The sequence below is a fragment of the Callorhinus ursinus genome, unplaced genomic scaffold (genome assembly GCF_003265705.2).
Source record: "Callorhinus ursinus isolate GAN/ISIS: 27379988/994484 unplaced genomic scaffold, GSC_fseal_2.0 scaffold3, whole genome shotgun sequence".
Classification (NCBI taxonomy): Eukaryota; Metazoa; Chordata; class Mammalia; order Carnivora; family Otariidae; genus Callorhinus; species Callorhinus ursinus.
Genome location: NW_027397065.1, coordinates 25,904,045 through 25,919,128, shown reverse-complemented (window position 1 = coordinate 25,919,128; position 15,084 = coordinate 25,904,045). Strand labels below are relative to the sequence as shown.

General features: G+C 37.0%; 1 protein-coding gene and 1 pseudogene across 6 annotated transcripts in view; one reads left to right on the top strand and one right to left on the bottom strand.

Moving 5' to 3' along the window:
* The window catches only part of CAMK4 (calcium/calmodulin dependent protein kinase IV), a 325,141-nt gene that overhangs the window by 132,205 nt on the left and 177,852 nt on the right, over positions 1 to 15,084 (bottom strand). The gene's annotated exons all lie outside the window — the stretch shown is intronic.
* Positions 7,924 to 9,150, top strand: LOC141371380 (dnaJ homolog subfamily A member 1-like; annotated as a pseudogene).

Sequence of the window (15,084 nt, the reverse complement as noted above, 5' to 3'; positions counted from 1 at the left end):
AAAAAAAAATCTTCTTTCTTTTCTCAAACATCTTATAAATTCCTTTTATAAAATCTTTTATAATTTTCATCTTTACAGTCATCTTCCATCTCTTCATTGTATCAACCCTTATTTTGTACATATATAAGTCTTTCTTTCTTTAAAATTTTAGGAGGCACTTTTCTTCTAACAGACCAAAATACACCCAAAATCTAGGGTGTGGCACTGATCTTTGCACTATCCTGATCATATTTGATCATATTGTTTTTCTGTTTTGTTTTGTTCTGTTTTTGTTTGTTTTTATCTTTTCCTTTTTCTTTTTTTTCTCTCTTTCTTTTTTCTTTCTTTCCCTTTCTTTTCCCCTGGTTTCAGGTCTTTTCTGATTTGTTTAGAGTATATTTGCTGGGGACATTGTTAACCTGTTAACATTTTGTTCTCTCATTCATCTATTCTCCTCTGGACAAAATGACAAGATGAAAAAAAATCACCTCAGCAAAAAGAACAAGAGGTAGTACTGTCTGCCAGGGACCTACTCAATATGGACATTAGTACGAAGTCAGACCTATAGTTCAGAATCATGATTTTAAAGATATTAGCTGGGCTTGAAAAAAGCATGGAAGTTATTAGAGAAACCCTTCCTGGAGAAATAAAAGAACTAAAATCTAACCAAATCGAAATCAAAAAGGCTATTAATGAGGTGCAATCAAAAATGGGGGCACTAACTGCTACGATAAATGAGGCAGAAGAGAGAATCAGTGATATAGAAGACCAAATGATGGAAAATAAAGAAGCTGAGAAAAAGAGAGATAAACAACTACTGGACCACGAGGGCAGAATTCAAGAGATAAGCGATACCATAAGACGAAACAACATTAGAATAATTGGGACCCCAGAAGAAGAAGAAAGAGAGAGAGGGGCAGAAGGTATATTGGCACAAATTATAGCAGAGAACTTCCCTAATGTGGGGAAGGAAACAGGCATCAAAATCCAGGAGGCACAGAGAACCCCTCTCAAAATCAGTAAAAATAGGTCAACACCCCGATATCTTATAGTAAAACTTACGAGTCTCAGAGACAAAGAGAAAATCTTGAAAGCAGCTCAGGAGAAGACATAAGTAACCTATAATGGTAGAAACATTAGATTGGCAACAGACCTATCCACAGAGACCTGGAAGGCCAGAAAGGATTGGCATGATATCTTCAGAGCACTAAACGAGAAAAATATGCAGCCAAAAATACTATATCCAGTTAGGCTGTCATTGAAAACTGAAGGAGAGATAAAAAGCTTCCAGGACAAACAAAAACTAAAGGAATTTGCAAACATGAAACCAGCCCTCCAAGAAATATTGAAAGGGGTCCTCTAAGCAAAGAGAGAGACTAAAATCAGCACAGACCAGAAAGGAACACAGACAATATACAGTAACAGTCACCTTACAGGCAATACAATGGCACTAAATTCATATCTTTCAATATTTACCCTGAACGGAAATGGGCTACATGCCCTAATCAAAAGACACAGGCTATCAGAATGGATTAAAAAACAAGACCCATCAATATGCTGTCTGCAAGAGACTCATTTTAGACCCAAAGACACCCCCACATTGAAAGTGAGGGGGTGGAAAGCCATTTACCCTGCTAATGGACACCAAAAGAAAGCTGGGGTGGCAATCCTTATATCAGACAAATTAGATTTTAAAACAAAGACTGTAATAAGAGATGAGGAAGGACAGTATATCCTACTTAAAGGGTCTATCCAACAAGAAGATCTAACAATTGTAAATATCTATGCCCCTAACATGGGAGCAGCCAATTATATAAGGCAATTAATAACAAAAGCAAAGAAACACATACACAAAAATACAATAATAGTCGGGGACTTTAACACCCCCCTGACTGAAATGGACAGATCATCTAAGCAAAAGATCAACAAGGAAATAAAGACTTTAAATGACACACTGGACCAAATGGACTTCACAGACACATTCAGAACATTCCATCCCAAAGCAACGGAATACACATTCTTCTCTAGTGCCCATGGAACATTCTCCAGAATAGATCACATCCTAGGTCACAAATCAGGTCTCAACCACTACCAAAAGATTGGGATTATTCCCTGCATATTTTCAGACCACAATGCTTTGAAACTAGAACTCAATCACAAGAGGAAAGTTGGAAAGAACTCAAATACATGGAGGCTAAAGAGCATCCTACTAAAGAATGAATGGGTCAACCAGGAAATTAAAGAAGAATTAAAAAAATTCATGGAAACCAATGAAAATGAAAACACAACTGTTCAAAATCTTTGGGATACAGCAAAGGCAGTCCTGAGAGGAAAGTATATACCAATACAAGCCTTTCTCAAGAAACAAGAAAGGTCTCAAATACACAACCTAACCCTACACCTAAAGGAGCTGGAGAAAGAACAGCAAATAAAGCCTAAACCCAGCAGGAGAAGAGAAATCATAAAGATCAGAGCAGAAATCAATGAACTAGAAACCAAAAGAACAGTAGAACAGATCAACAAAATTAGGAGCTGGTTCTTTGAAAGAATTAACAAGATTGATAAACCCCTGGCCAGACTTATCAAAAAGAAAAGAGAAATGACCCAAATCAACAAAATCATGAATGAAAGAGGAGAGTTCACAACCAACACCAAAGAAATACAAACAATTATAAGAACATATTATGAGCAACTCTATGCCAGCAAATTAGATAACCTGGAAGGAATGGGTGCATTCCTAGAGATGCATCAACTACCAAAATTGAACCAGAAAGAAATAGAAAACATAAACAGACCTATAACCACTAAGGATATTGAAGCAGTCATCAAAAATCTCCCAACAAACAAAAGCCCAGGGCCAGATGGCTTCCCAGGGGAATTCTACCAAACGTTTAAAGAAGAATTAATACCTATTCTCCTGAAACTGTTCCAAAAAATAGAAATGAAGGAAAACTTCCAAACTCATTTTATGAGGCCACCATTACCTTGATCCCAAAGCCAGACAAAGACCCCATCAAAAAGGAGAATTACAGACCAATATCCTTGATGAACATGGATGCAAAAATTCTCACCAAAATACTAGCCAATAGGATCCAATGGTACATTAAAAGGATTATTCACCATGACCAAGTGGGATTTATCCCTGGGCTACAAGGTTGGTTCAACATCTGCAAATCAATCAACGTGATACAATACATTAACAAATGAAAGAACAAGAATCATATGATCCTCTCAATAGATGCAGAAAAAGCATTTGACAAAGCACAACATCCTTTCTTGATCAAAACTCTTCAGAGTATAGGGATAGAGGGTACATACCTCAATACCATAAAAGCCATCTATGAAAAACCTACAGCCAATATCATTCTCAATGGGGAAAAGCTGAGAGCTTTCCCCCTAAGGTCAGGAACGCGGCAGCGATGTCCACTATCACTACTGCTATTCAACATAGTATTAGAAGTCCTAGCCACAACAATCAGACAACAAAAAGAAATCAAAGGCATCCACATCGGCAAAGAGGAAGTCAAACTCTCACTCTTTGCAGATGATATGATACTGTATGTGGAAAACCCAAAAGATGCCACTCCAAAACTGCTAGAACTCATACAGGAATTCAGTAAAGTGGCAGGATATAAAATCAATGCACAGAAATCAGTGGCATTCCTATACACCAACAACAAGACAGAAGAGAGACAAATCAAGGAGTCGATCCCATTTACAATTGCACCCAAAACCATAAGATACCTAGGAATAAATCTAACCAAAGAGGCAAAGGATCTGTACTCAGAAAACTATAAAATACTCATGAAAGAAATTGAAGAAGACACAAAGAAATGGAAAAACGTTCCATGCTCATGGATTGGAAGAACAAACATTGTGAAGATGTCAATGCTACCTAGAGCAATCTACACATTCAATGCCATCCCCATCAAAATACCATCCACTTTTTTCAAAGAAATGGAACAAATAATCCTAAAATTTGTATGGAACCAGAAGAGACCCTGAATAGCCAGAGGAGTGTTAAAAAAGAAAAGCAAAAAAAAAAAAAAAAAAAAAAAAAAAAAAAAAAAAAAAAAAAAAAATACTGGCACAAAAACAGACACATAGATCAATGGAACAGAATAGAGAGCCCAGAAATGGACCCTCAACTCTATGGTCAACTCATCTTCGACAAAGCAGCAAAGAATGTCCAGTGGAAAAAAGACAGTCTCTTCAACAAATGGTGTTGGGAAAATTGGACAGCCACATGCAGAAGAATGAAACTGGACCATTTCCTTACACCACACACAAAAATAGACTACAAATGGTTGAAAGACCTAAATGCGAGACAGGAGTCCATCAAAATCCTAAAGGAGAACACAGGCAGCAACCTCTTCGACCTCAGCCACAGCAACTTCTTCCTAGAAACATCGCCAAAGGCGAGGGAAGCAAGGGCAAAAATGAACTATTGGGATTTCATCAAGATAAAAAGCTTTTGCACAGCAAAGGAAACAGTTCACAAAACCAAAAGACAACCGACAGAATGGGAGAAAATATTTGCAAATGACATATCAGATAAATGGCTAGTATCCAAAATCTATAAAGAACTTATCAAACTCAACACCCAAAGAACAAATAATCCAATCAAGAAATGGGCAGAAGACACGAACAGACATTTTTCCAGAGAAGACATCCAAATGGCCAACAGACACACGAAAAAGTGCTCAACATCGCTGGGCATCAGGGAAATCCAAATCAAAACCTCAATGAGATACCACCTCACACCAATCAGAATGGCTAAAATTAACAAGTCAGGAAACGACAGATGTTGGTGGGGATGCGGAGAAAGGGGAACCCTCCTACACTGTTGGTGGGAACGCAAGCTGGTGCAACCATTCTGGAAAACAGTATGGAAGTCCCTCAAACAGTTGAAAATAGAGCTACCATACGATCCAGCAATTGCACTACTGGGTATTTACCCCAAAGATACAAATGTAGGGATCCGAAGGGGTACGTGCACCCCGATGTTTATAGCAGCAATGTCCACAATAGCCAAACTGTGAAAAGAACCAAGATGTCCATCGACAGATGAATGGATAAAGAAGAGGTGGTATATATACACAATGGAATATTATGCAGCCATCAAAAGGAATGAGATCTTGCCATTTGCAACGACGTGGATGGAACCGGAGGGTGTTATGCTGAGTGAAATAAGTCAATCAGAGAAAGACATGTTTCATATGACCTCACTGATATGAGGAATTCTTAATCTCAGGAAACAAACTGAGGGTTGCTGCAGTGGTGGAGGGGTAGGAGGGATGGGGTGGCTGGGCGATAGACATTGGGGAGGGTATGTGCTATGGCGAGTGCTGTGAATTGTGCAAGACTGTTGAATCACAGATCTGTACCTCTGAAACAAATAATGCAATATATGTTAAGAAATAAAAAAAGAAGAAGAAAATAGCAGGAGGGGAAGAATGAAGGGGGGGAAATCGGAGGGGGTATGAACCATGAGAGACTATGGACTCTGAATTTCAAACTGAGGGTTCTAGAGGGGAGGGGGTGGGGGGATGGGTTAGCCTGGTGATGGGTATTAAAGAGGGCACATTCTGCATGGAGCACTTGGTATTATGCACAAACAATGAATCATGGAACACTAAATCCAAAACTAATGATGTAATGTATGGTGATTAACATAACAATTAAAAAATTTTAAAAAAAGAACTGTAAAATATTTAAAGGTAGAAAACAATGTATTATTATATCTGGAAAAAAAAAAGAATAGCATACAATCAATCGATCTCACTCTTAGGTATTTGCCTAAGGCATGGGCTATGTTCATGACCCAGCAATTGCACTACTAGGTATTTACCCCAAAGATACAGAAGTAGCGAAAAGAAGGGGCACATGCACCCCAATGTTGATAGCGGCAATGTCCACAATAGTCAAACTGTGGAAGGAGCTGAGATGCCCTTCAACAGATGAATGGATAAAGAAGATGTGGTCCATATATACAATGGAATATTACTCAGCCATCCGAAAGAATGAATACCCACCATTTGCATGGACATGGATGGAACTGGGGGGGTTTATGCTAAGTGAAATAAGTCAAGCAGAGAAAGACAATTATCTTACGGTTTCACTCATATATGGAACATACGGAATAGCACGGAGGACCACAGGGGAAGGGAGGGAAAACTGAATGGGGAGAAATCAGAGAGGGAGAGAAACAATGAGAGACTCTGGGCTCCAGGAACCAAACTGAGGGCTATAGAAGGGAGTGGGTGGGGGGATGGGGTAACCGGGTGATGGGTATTAAGGAGGGTATGTCTTGTGATGAGCACCGGGTGTTATAATCAACTAATGAATTGTTGAACACTACATCAAAAACTACTGATGTACTATATGCTGGCTAACAGAACATAATAAAAAAAAAAAAGAAAGAAAGCTATGTTCACTCACAAACTTGAAAAACAAATCTTTACAGCAGTTTCTTAGTAATCATCAAACACTGCAAACAACTCCAACATCCCTCAACTGAGAAATGAATTAACAATCTGTGACACATCCATATAGGGGAACACTACCCAGAAATAAAAAGGAATGAACTAGGGTACACACAACAACTTGGATGGTTCTCTAATATCCCAAGTTCAAAAGACTGTGTTACTCCATTTTTAGAATATTCTTGCAAATACAAGATTATAGGGACAGAAAATAGATCAGTGCTTAGGGATGAGGGAGGGATTGAATACAAATGAGTATGGGAGAATTTTTTGGCATGACGAAACTTGTACATTTTGCTTGTGGTGGTGTTTACACAATAATATACATTTGTTAAAATAGGTAGAAATATATAATAAAATTTGCTCTATGTAATTATACCTTGATAAAAATACAGTGAAAAACCTTCCCAAGAAAACCATATTGTTCAAAGGTAGGATTAAAAAAAATTACCAAAATGTAGCCTGTAACATTCAACTTAGTGTATTTTTATTTAATGATAACTGATGACATTTAAAAAATAAAAAAAGGAACAGAAGAAAAGAAATACAAGGGATTTGCAAACACTGAAGAAAACTAAAGATCTAATTTCCACTTTTATAACAATTGAAAAATTAATATACTCAAAAATTAATGTAAAAGAAATACATTAAATATCCTCTATTCCTTAATTTCCTTATCACATTAAATTACCTATCAAAAATTTCAGGATATACATAATTGTCTTAGCAAAAGCCTTCCAAAAATTTTTAACAAAATACATTCTTGGAATGGCTGGGTGGCTCAGCCAGTTAAGCGTCTGCCTTCGGCTCAGGTCATGATCCCGGGGTCCTGGGATCGAGCCCTGCATCAGGCTCTCTGCTCAGCCAGGAGCCTACTCCTCCTCTCCCTCTGCCTGCTGCTCTGCCTACTTGTGCTCTCTCTCTTTCTCTAGCAAATAAATAGATAAAATCTTAAACACACACACACACACACACACACCCCAAAATACATTCTTAACTGATCAACCTCAGGATAACGTTATGCTAGAAATAACTTTAATTTTTAAAAAAATTTTTTTATATTTTTGTATTTGAGGAATCCATTAAGAGAATCCAATTTTATTTTGCTAAGTAATGGACTTGTTAATATGAACAGATCTTTTAATTTTTTCCACTTTTATTGAGTTATAAATGACATGTAACATTGTATAAATTTAAGGCATACAATGTAAAGATTTGATATATGTACATATTGCAAAATAATTACTACAGTAAGATTAGTTAACACATCCATCACCTCACATAGTTACAATTTTAGGAATAACTTTTTAGAGGATGAAAAGATTAAGTTAAAAGAACAGAACAGGGAACTTTCCAGAATGCTCGGTGAGACGTGGAGGAGCAGCAGCTGCCTGAGCTGCGTCCAGCAACGCGCTTCTTCCCGCTCTCCCACACCGGCCTTGGCCCTCTCACTGGCTGTAGAAAATGGTAAAAGAAACCACTTACTATGATGTTTTGGGGGTCAAACCCAATGCCACCCAAGAGGAATTGAAAAAGGCCTACAGGAAACTGGCCTTGAAGTACCATCCTGATAAGAATCCAAACGAAGGAGATAAGTTTAAACAGATTTCTCAAGCTTAGGAAGTACTCTCTGATGCAAAGAAAAGGGAATTATATGACAAAGGAGGAGAACAGGCAATTAAAGAAGGTGGAGCTGGTGGTGGTTTTGGCTCCCCCATGGACATCTTTGATATGTTTTTTGGAGGAGAAGGAAGGATGCAGAGAGAAAGGAGAGGTAAAAATGTGCATCAGCTCTCAGTAACCTTAGAAGATTTATTTAATAGTGCAACAAGAAAACTAGCTCTGCAAAAGAACGTGATCTGCGATAAATGTGAAGGCTGAGGTGGTAAGAAAGGAGCAGTCGAATGTTGTCCCACTTGCCGAGGTACTGGAATGCAAATAAAAATACATCAGATAGGACCTGGAATGATTCAGCAAATTCAATCTGTGTGCATGGAGTGCCAGGGGAATGGTTCAGCAAATTCAGTCTGTGTGCATGGAGTGCCAGGGCCATGGGGAACAGATCAGTCCCAAAGATAGATGTAAAAGCTGCAATGGGAGGAAGATAGTTCGAGAGAAGAAGATTCTAGAAGTTCATATTGACAAAGGCATGAAGGATGGCCAGAAGATAACATTCCATGGTGAAGGAGACCAAGAACCAGGACTGGAACCAGTCCATTGTTTTAGATCAGAAGGACCACGCTGTTTTTACTCGGCAAGAAGACCTTTTCATGTGTATGGACATACAGCTGGTTAAAGCACTGTGTGGCTTTCAAAAGCCAGTATCTACTCTTGACAGCTGAACCATTCGTCATCACCTCTCAGCCAGGTCAAATTGTCAAACGTGGAGATATCAAGTGTGTGCTAAATGAAGGCATGTCAATTTATCGTAGACCATATGAGAAGGGTTGCCTAATCACCGAATTTAAGGTAAACTTTCCTGAGAATGGCTTTCTCTCCTGATAAACTCTCTTTGCTGGAAGAACTCCTACCTGAGAAGAAGGAAGTAGAAGGGACTGGTGAAATGGACCAGGAAGAACTGGTGGACTTTGATCCAAATCAGGAAAGATGGCGCCATTACAATGGAGAAGCCTATGTGGATGATGAACATCATCCCAGGGGTGGTGTTCAGTGTCAGACCTCTTAATAGGACCAGTGAGTAACATTGCTGGCATTTTATATGCAGTAGTGAATGAGTGAAGGACTATAATCATAGCTCACTACTTGCTATTGTTTTTGTGTTAATATTCAACTATAGTAGTGTTTTAAAAGTTAAATGAAGAATAAACTCAAGTATAAAAGCTCTGACTTTGTCCTGTATATATGATGACTTCAGTGTGCAAGATAAAGTTAATACTTGTAAAAACTACTTCCAAAAAAAAAAATCTCCCCTAGCATTTGTTAGGCCATGCCTTGTAATTAATTTCAGCTCTATGTATATGAAACAGCTCAGACTGAAATGCTAGGTGTTTGTATTGGCTTCAGTGTATGACCCTTAGTTGTTAATCTATGAAGTTAAAATTTGTATTTAATTGGCAATCAGACAAAGAATTTGTAGAGAAGTGTTTTGGTCTATAGTTAAGTGGGATTCATTGTGATGCCTCTGCATTTATTGCCTCAGCTGTTACTTGAAGATGGCATGCTATGTAATTTGTCCTGTGGTATCACTGATAGAAAGGATACCTCTCTAAAGAAGGGGTTTATCATATGCTGCTGCTTGAGGGCTTGCACTTGTAGAACTGCAATCCCTTCTGCTGTGCCATCTTTAAAAAAAAAATATATATATATATATATCAGTCCTGGTTACACTTTTCTTTTAAGCTTCAGAGTAGTGACTTTGGGAGCAGGGTACTTTAGAGTGAAGAGACATTTACGTGGAGAAGTTAATTTGCATGTATGAGATAGGAAGGTGTTTTTTAGGTGTGTTACGGGGTTACTTTAAACAATTTAACTTATGCTCTGAAGTAACTGTAATTTAATGTTGATAGTATAGCAAATTATGATGAATAGCTTTAATTGTATGTTTAAAAATCATGTTCACAAGCTTAAATCTGGGTATCAGCATTAAGCAAGTGAAATGTATGAATGTCTCCTTAATATACTGATTACAAAGCAAAAAAAAAAACGAACAAAACAGCCGAAATAAATTTACATGAAAATAACATTTCAGTAATTTCTCTAAAATATAACCAATTTTCTGTGCTGAAATTAAATGATTAGCTTAAAGAAACCATGTTCAGAGGGCACGTACTGCATGGAGCACTGGGTGTTATATGTAAACAATGAATCATGGAACACTATATCAAAAACTAATGATGTAATGTATGGTGATGAACATAACAATGAAAAAATAAAAAATAAAAATAAAAGTGTATTTTTAAAACTAAAAAAAGAAACCATGTTCAGTATGTTTATATAAAAATAAAAATTATTTTACACATTAATGGTAAATTTTTAATACACAAAGAACATTTGTTATAATGCTATATCCACATTTCAAAATAGATTATATACAGAGAGAATCACCATGAAATTTCCTGAGATATAAAGAAAGCAAGGAGATTATAGTGGAGGATATTATATTCATGGAGTTATTCAACTGGAAAAAAATAAGCTTCACTTACATCTATTCATTTACAATATATTCTTTAACAAAAAAGGCCAAGAAATAAATTATTCTAGTTAGAATTTTTTCTGCTATGATTTTGTTAAGAAAGAAAGTCAATATCCTTTTGGAGTCTGAGCTTGATTTCCACTTTCACATTGGTGTTCTTTAACAGAATTTTTAGAAAAGGTTATTTATTATTTTTTTGAGAGACAGAGAATGCCTGAGCATGAGTGGGGGGTGGGGGAAAGAGAAGGAGCGAAAGAATCTCCAGCAGACTCCCCACTGATCACAGAGCCCCACTTGGACTTGATCTCATGATCCTGAAATCAGGACCTCAGGCGAAATCAAGAGTCAAAGGCTTAATAGACTGAGCCACCCAGCCACCCCTAAAGACTATTTTTAAGTAATCTCCACACCCAATGTGGGTCTCAAAGTCACAACCTTGAGATCAAGAGTTGCACGCTCCACCGACTGAGCCAGTCAGGAGCCCCTTTAACAGAAATTTTGGAAAAAAAATATTTTTTAGCTCTAGCCTTGTCTAATATGGTTGGTTATTAAGAAAAAAAGTAAAGACAAAAAGTTGAAAATGTAGACTACCATGTTTCATTGCAGGTAAAGATGAGAAAGTATTCAAACCTATAATGTGCCATAAAATCATGTACATTACATAAAATTATGTACATTATGTGTACATGATAATCATAAAGCTCTGTATTTGCTATTATACAGACACACACTATATATTATTATTATTATTATATACCATACACACACACATTACTGCCCCTGTAAAGCTGTTAAGCACTTGATATTGGTATCCAGGGGTGCGTCAAACTTAGGGATGTAGGGAAAAGCTCCAAATACAATATTTACGTATTTGTCTGAGAACACTTCAAGTATGGAGTCCCTTGCTACTAATTTAGGAGTACTTAGTGCAGAAAAGGGGGCTTTTTATCCTGTAATTCATCTTTACATGCTCCTCATATCCAGCATTTAAGGAACAACTATCAACTGGATTCACATTAATGTTTTAGGGAATTAGGATGAAATGCATGATGTTAAGACAATTTATAATCACGGGCATTCTCCCAGTAAGAAGGCTAAACATCAGTGATTGGATTTCTGGGGGAGGACTTAGTGGGACATTTGTGATTTGGGAGTTGAAGCAACAGAGCTTGGCTTCCCTTGCCAGCAAACTTACAACTCGCTCTTTGGAAATGCAAGAGTATTCAGATATAGAATCTCTTAAAACATAGAAGTTTGGAGGGACTGTTGACTACTCTGTTGTCTGCCTCCAGATGTGTCTCTGTAATGATATGCTTCACAGCCATGGAAAATTGTCTCTGCTAAGTGTATTAAGCCTCATAAGTTATGAAAGAGTTTCATTGTTGTTGTTGTTGTTTTTTAAATGGGAAGGGTCTTGAAATGGAACCAAAGAATCTTGTTATCTTTCTCTAACATTGAAGGTGCCTGGTTAAGGATAGAGTTATGTCAAAATATTAATCATTTTTAAACATTTCAATGCATTTATTTCTTTTTTGTTTTTGCACCCAATTTTTAAATTTTTTTATTTTCAATATGTGTATGTGCTTGCAGGAAAGATCCTCCTAATGCTCATTATGGAAAGATTTAAGAACAAGGCTGTGATTTATAAGAACTGTCAATCATATGCTGAAACATAATGTGAGCAACTCTATATGTCACTGTATTTCTTCTACATGACTGAATTGCTATCGTTTAACAAGCCTATTCTTTTCATTGTTTTTTTTTTTTTTTAGATTAGATGAATTGTTAAAGAAGACTGGTTATAACTTCAAAATTGATTCTTCTTGGGGATGAAAGTAGAGTCATATTCAGGAACAGGAGCCTGAAAAAAAATCAAAGTCTCTAAATGTTTAATGTCAGCACACATTTTGCCCCATTCCAGTGAGTTTTTCATTGTTTCATTCTCCCTCCCTGTCAGCTGCAACTCCTCAGTCCTCTTCAAGACTTAAAAGTGTTTTAAGATGTTCTTTGGTCACCTAAGACAAAAATCAAATCTAAACCTTAAACCAACAAGGAACAGGAAAAACTGCTGAAATGATTTAATTACTGATTTGGCATTTTCAATCTACAACTTGAAGAACGGCTAACCTTTAGAATTTAGAAAGTTGTTATTAGACCTGGAGGTTTTCCAAGTCAGTTAAATTTTACAGTCCTAAAGTAAATCTCAAAAATTTCAGGCCAAGGAATGACAGTAAAGCCCTGATTTTAAGAGGTGCTCAAGGCCCAAGGTTTTAATAAGGTTGGGTTCAGAATTTCAGTCTATCCATAACGACACTCACTCTTCCTGCTTGCTGAATCCTGCAGAGGGCAAGGGCAAGCACTCCACCTCAGTCATCAGGGTCATAACCCAGCTTCCTATGTGGGGCCTTATATGGACTTTTGTAACTCTCCCTGACAGAGTTTCATTTGTTGTTTCACCCTGATTTCAGCTTGCTCTATACCCACTCTTTTGTGTCTAATTCCTGACCGATATACTCCCTTCTTCAAAATCTACACTGGCAAGTGCTTAATTCTTCAAACCATAAACTGTTATACCCTCTACTTGGTGAGCCTCCAGTTTCTCACAGCCCTGCTCCCCTAGTTAACAATTTCTTTCAGTTGCCTGATAGCACCTAGCTGTGACTTTGTTCCTAGTCCTGGAACTCTGCAATGACTGGCTTAAATATGACTCCTTTTGTTTCAGAAATTTAACAAAGCCCCTGACCTAAGAGAAAATAAGAGCTTAAGAAGCTTTGGAATCCAAATGCTGAATTTTAGTACAATAAAGCAAACAAAAAACAGCTTCAAATTATCAGGTTGCCTTATAAATTTGTTCTCAGTCAGAAAGTAACGTAACAGTAAATACTGTGGACATAAAGGGTCTTAACACTCTTATCAGTCCTTCCCTTTGTTTGCTTTAAAAATTTACTGCCTCATATGTTAGCCATTAGGATCAATTAACCACATGCCTTATGAAGACTTTATTTTTCTTTTCTCTGAATTTCCAGTCCACCATTTCATGCCACCATACATTCTGAGGACAACTACGGCTCTTTTTTTCACCTTTCTCCTCCATTCCCAGACCCATCCCCTTCTATTCCACATCATCTACTATAATGTATCTGCTGTATCTATATGTTTCCATCTAACCCAACCTTCGTACCTTCACTTAAGCTTAATAATATCAACATGCAATAAGTACTATTGTTTTTGTATACTATTGGTCATATGTATTTTTTCCAGTTTATTGAAATATAATTAGCATATAACATTGTGTAATTTTAAGGTGTACAATGTGTTGATCTGATACACTTACCTATTGTGAAATGATTACCACACTAGGGTTAGTTTAACACTTCCATCACCTCACATAATTACTATTTCTCTTCTGTGGTGAGAATATTTAAGATTTACTCTCTTTGCAACTTTCAAGCATATAATATTGTTAAATATAATCACCATGCAGTACATTAGGTCCTCAGAATTCACTCATCTTCTAACTGGAAGGTTGTACCCTTTGGCCAATATCTCTCCATTTCTCCCATGCTCCAGCCTCTGGCAACCACCATTCTACTCTGTTCTAAAAGTTGAGCTTTTTTAGATTCCACTTATCAGTGATATATACAGTATGTATCTTTCTCTGACTTATTTCACTTCACGTAATGCCCATAAGATCCATCTATGTTGTTGCAAATGGCAGGATGTCCTTCTTTCTCATGGCTAAATAAATAAGTAAATAAACATCTTCTTTATCCATTCATCTGTTGATGAGCACTTAGGTTATTTCCATATCTTGGCAATTGTGAATAATGCCGTAGTGAACATGGGAGTGCAGATTATCTCTTCAAGATCCTGATTTTGTTCCCTGTGTATATACACCTAGAAGTGGGATTGCTAGACCATATGGTGATTCTACTTTTAACTTTTCAAGGAAACTCATACTGTTTTCCACAGTTGCTACACCAATTTACATTCCCACCAACAGTGCACGAGGGTTCCTCTTCCTCCACATCCTTGCCAACACTTATCTTTTACCTTCCTGATGATAGCAATTGTAACAGGTGTGAGATGATGTCACATTGTGGTTTTGATTTGCATTTCCTGGATGATGAGTGATGTTGAGCATCTTTTCATATACCTGTTAGCCACCTGGATGTCTTCTTTGGAAAGATGTCTATTCGGTTCCTTTGTTCATTTTTAAATTGGATTCTTTGCTTTTGCCTTTTAATCCAAGTAGTTAGTTCATTTATAATAAATGTTATTAATTATATGGATGGGTTTAAGTCATTCATATTGCTATTTGTTTCATTTGTTCTTTGTTATTTTTTTCTATACCTTCCCTTTTTCTTTTGGATTTAGTATTTTAGTATTTCCAGTATTATATTTTGTACTTCTCTTGGCCTTTAGGGTATACCTCATTGTTTTGTTTTGTTTTTTAATGGTTGCTCT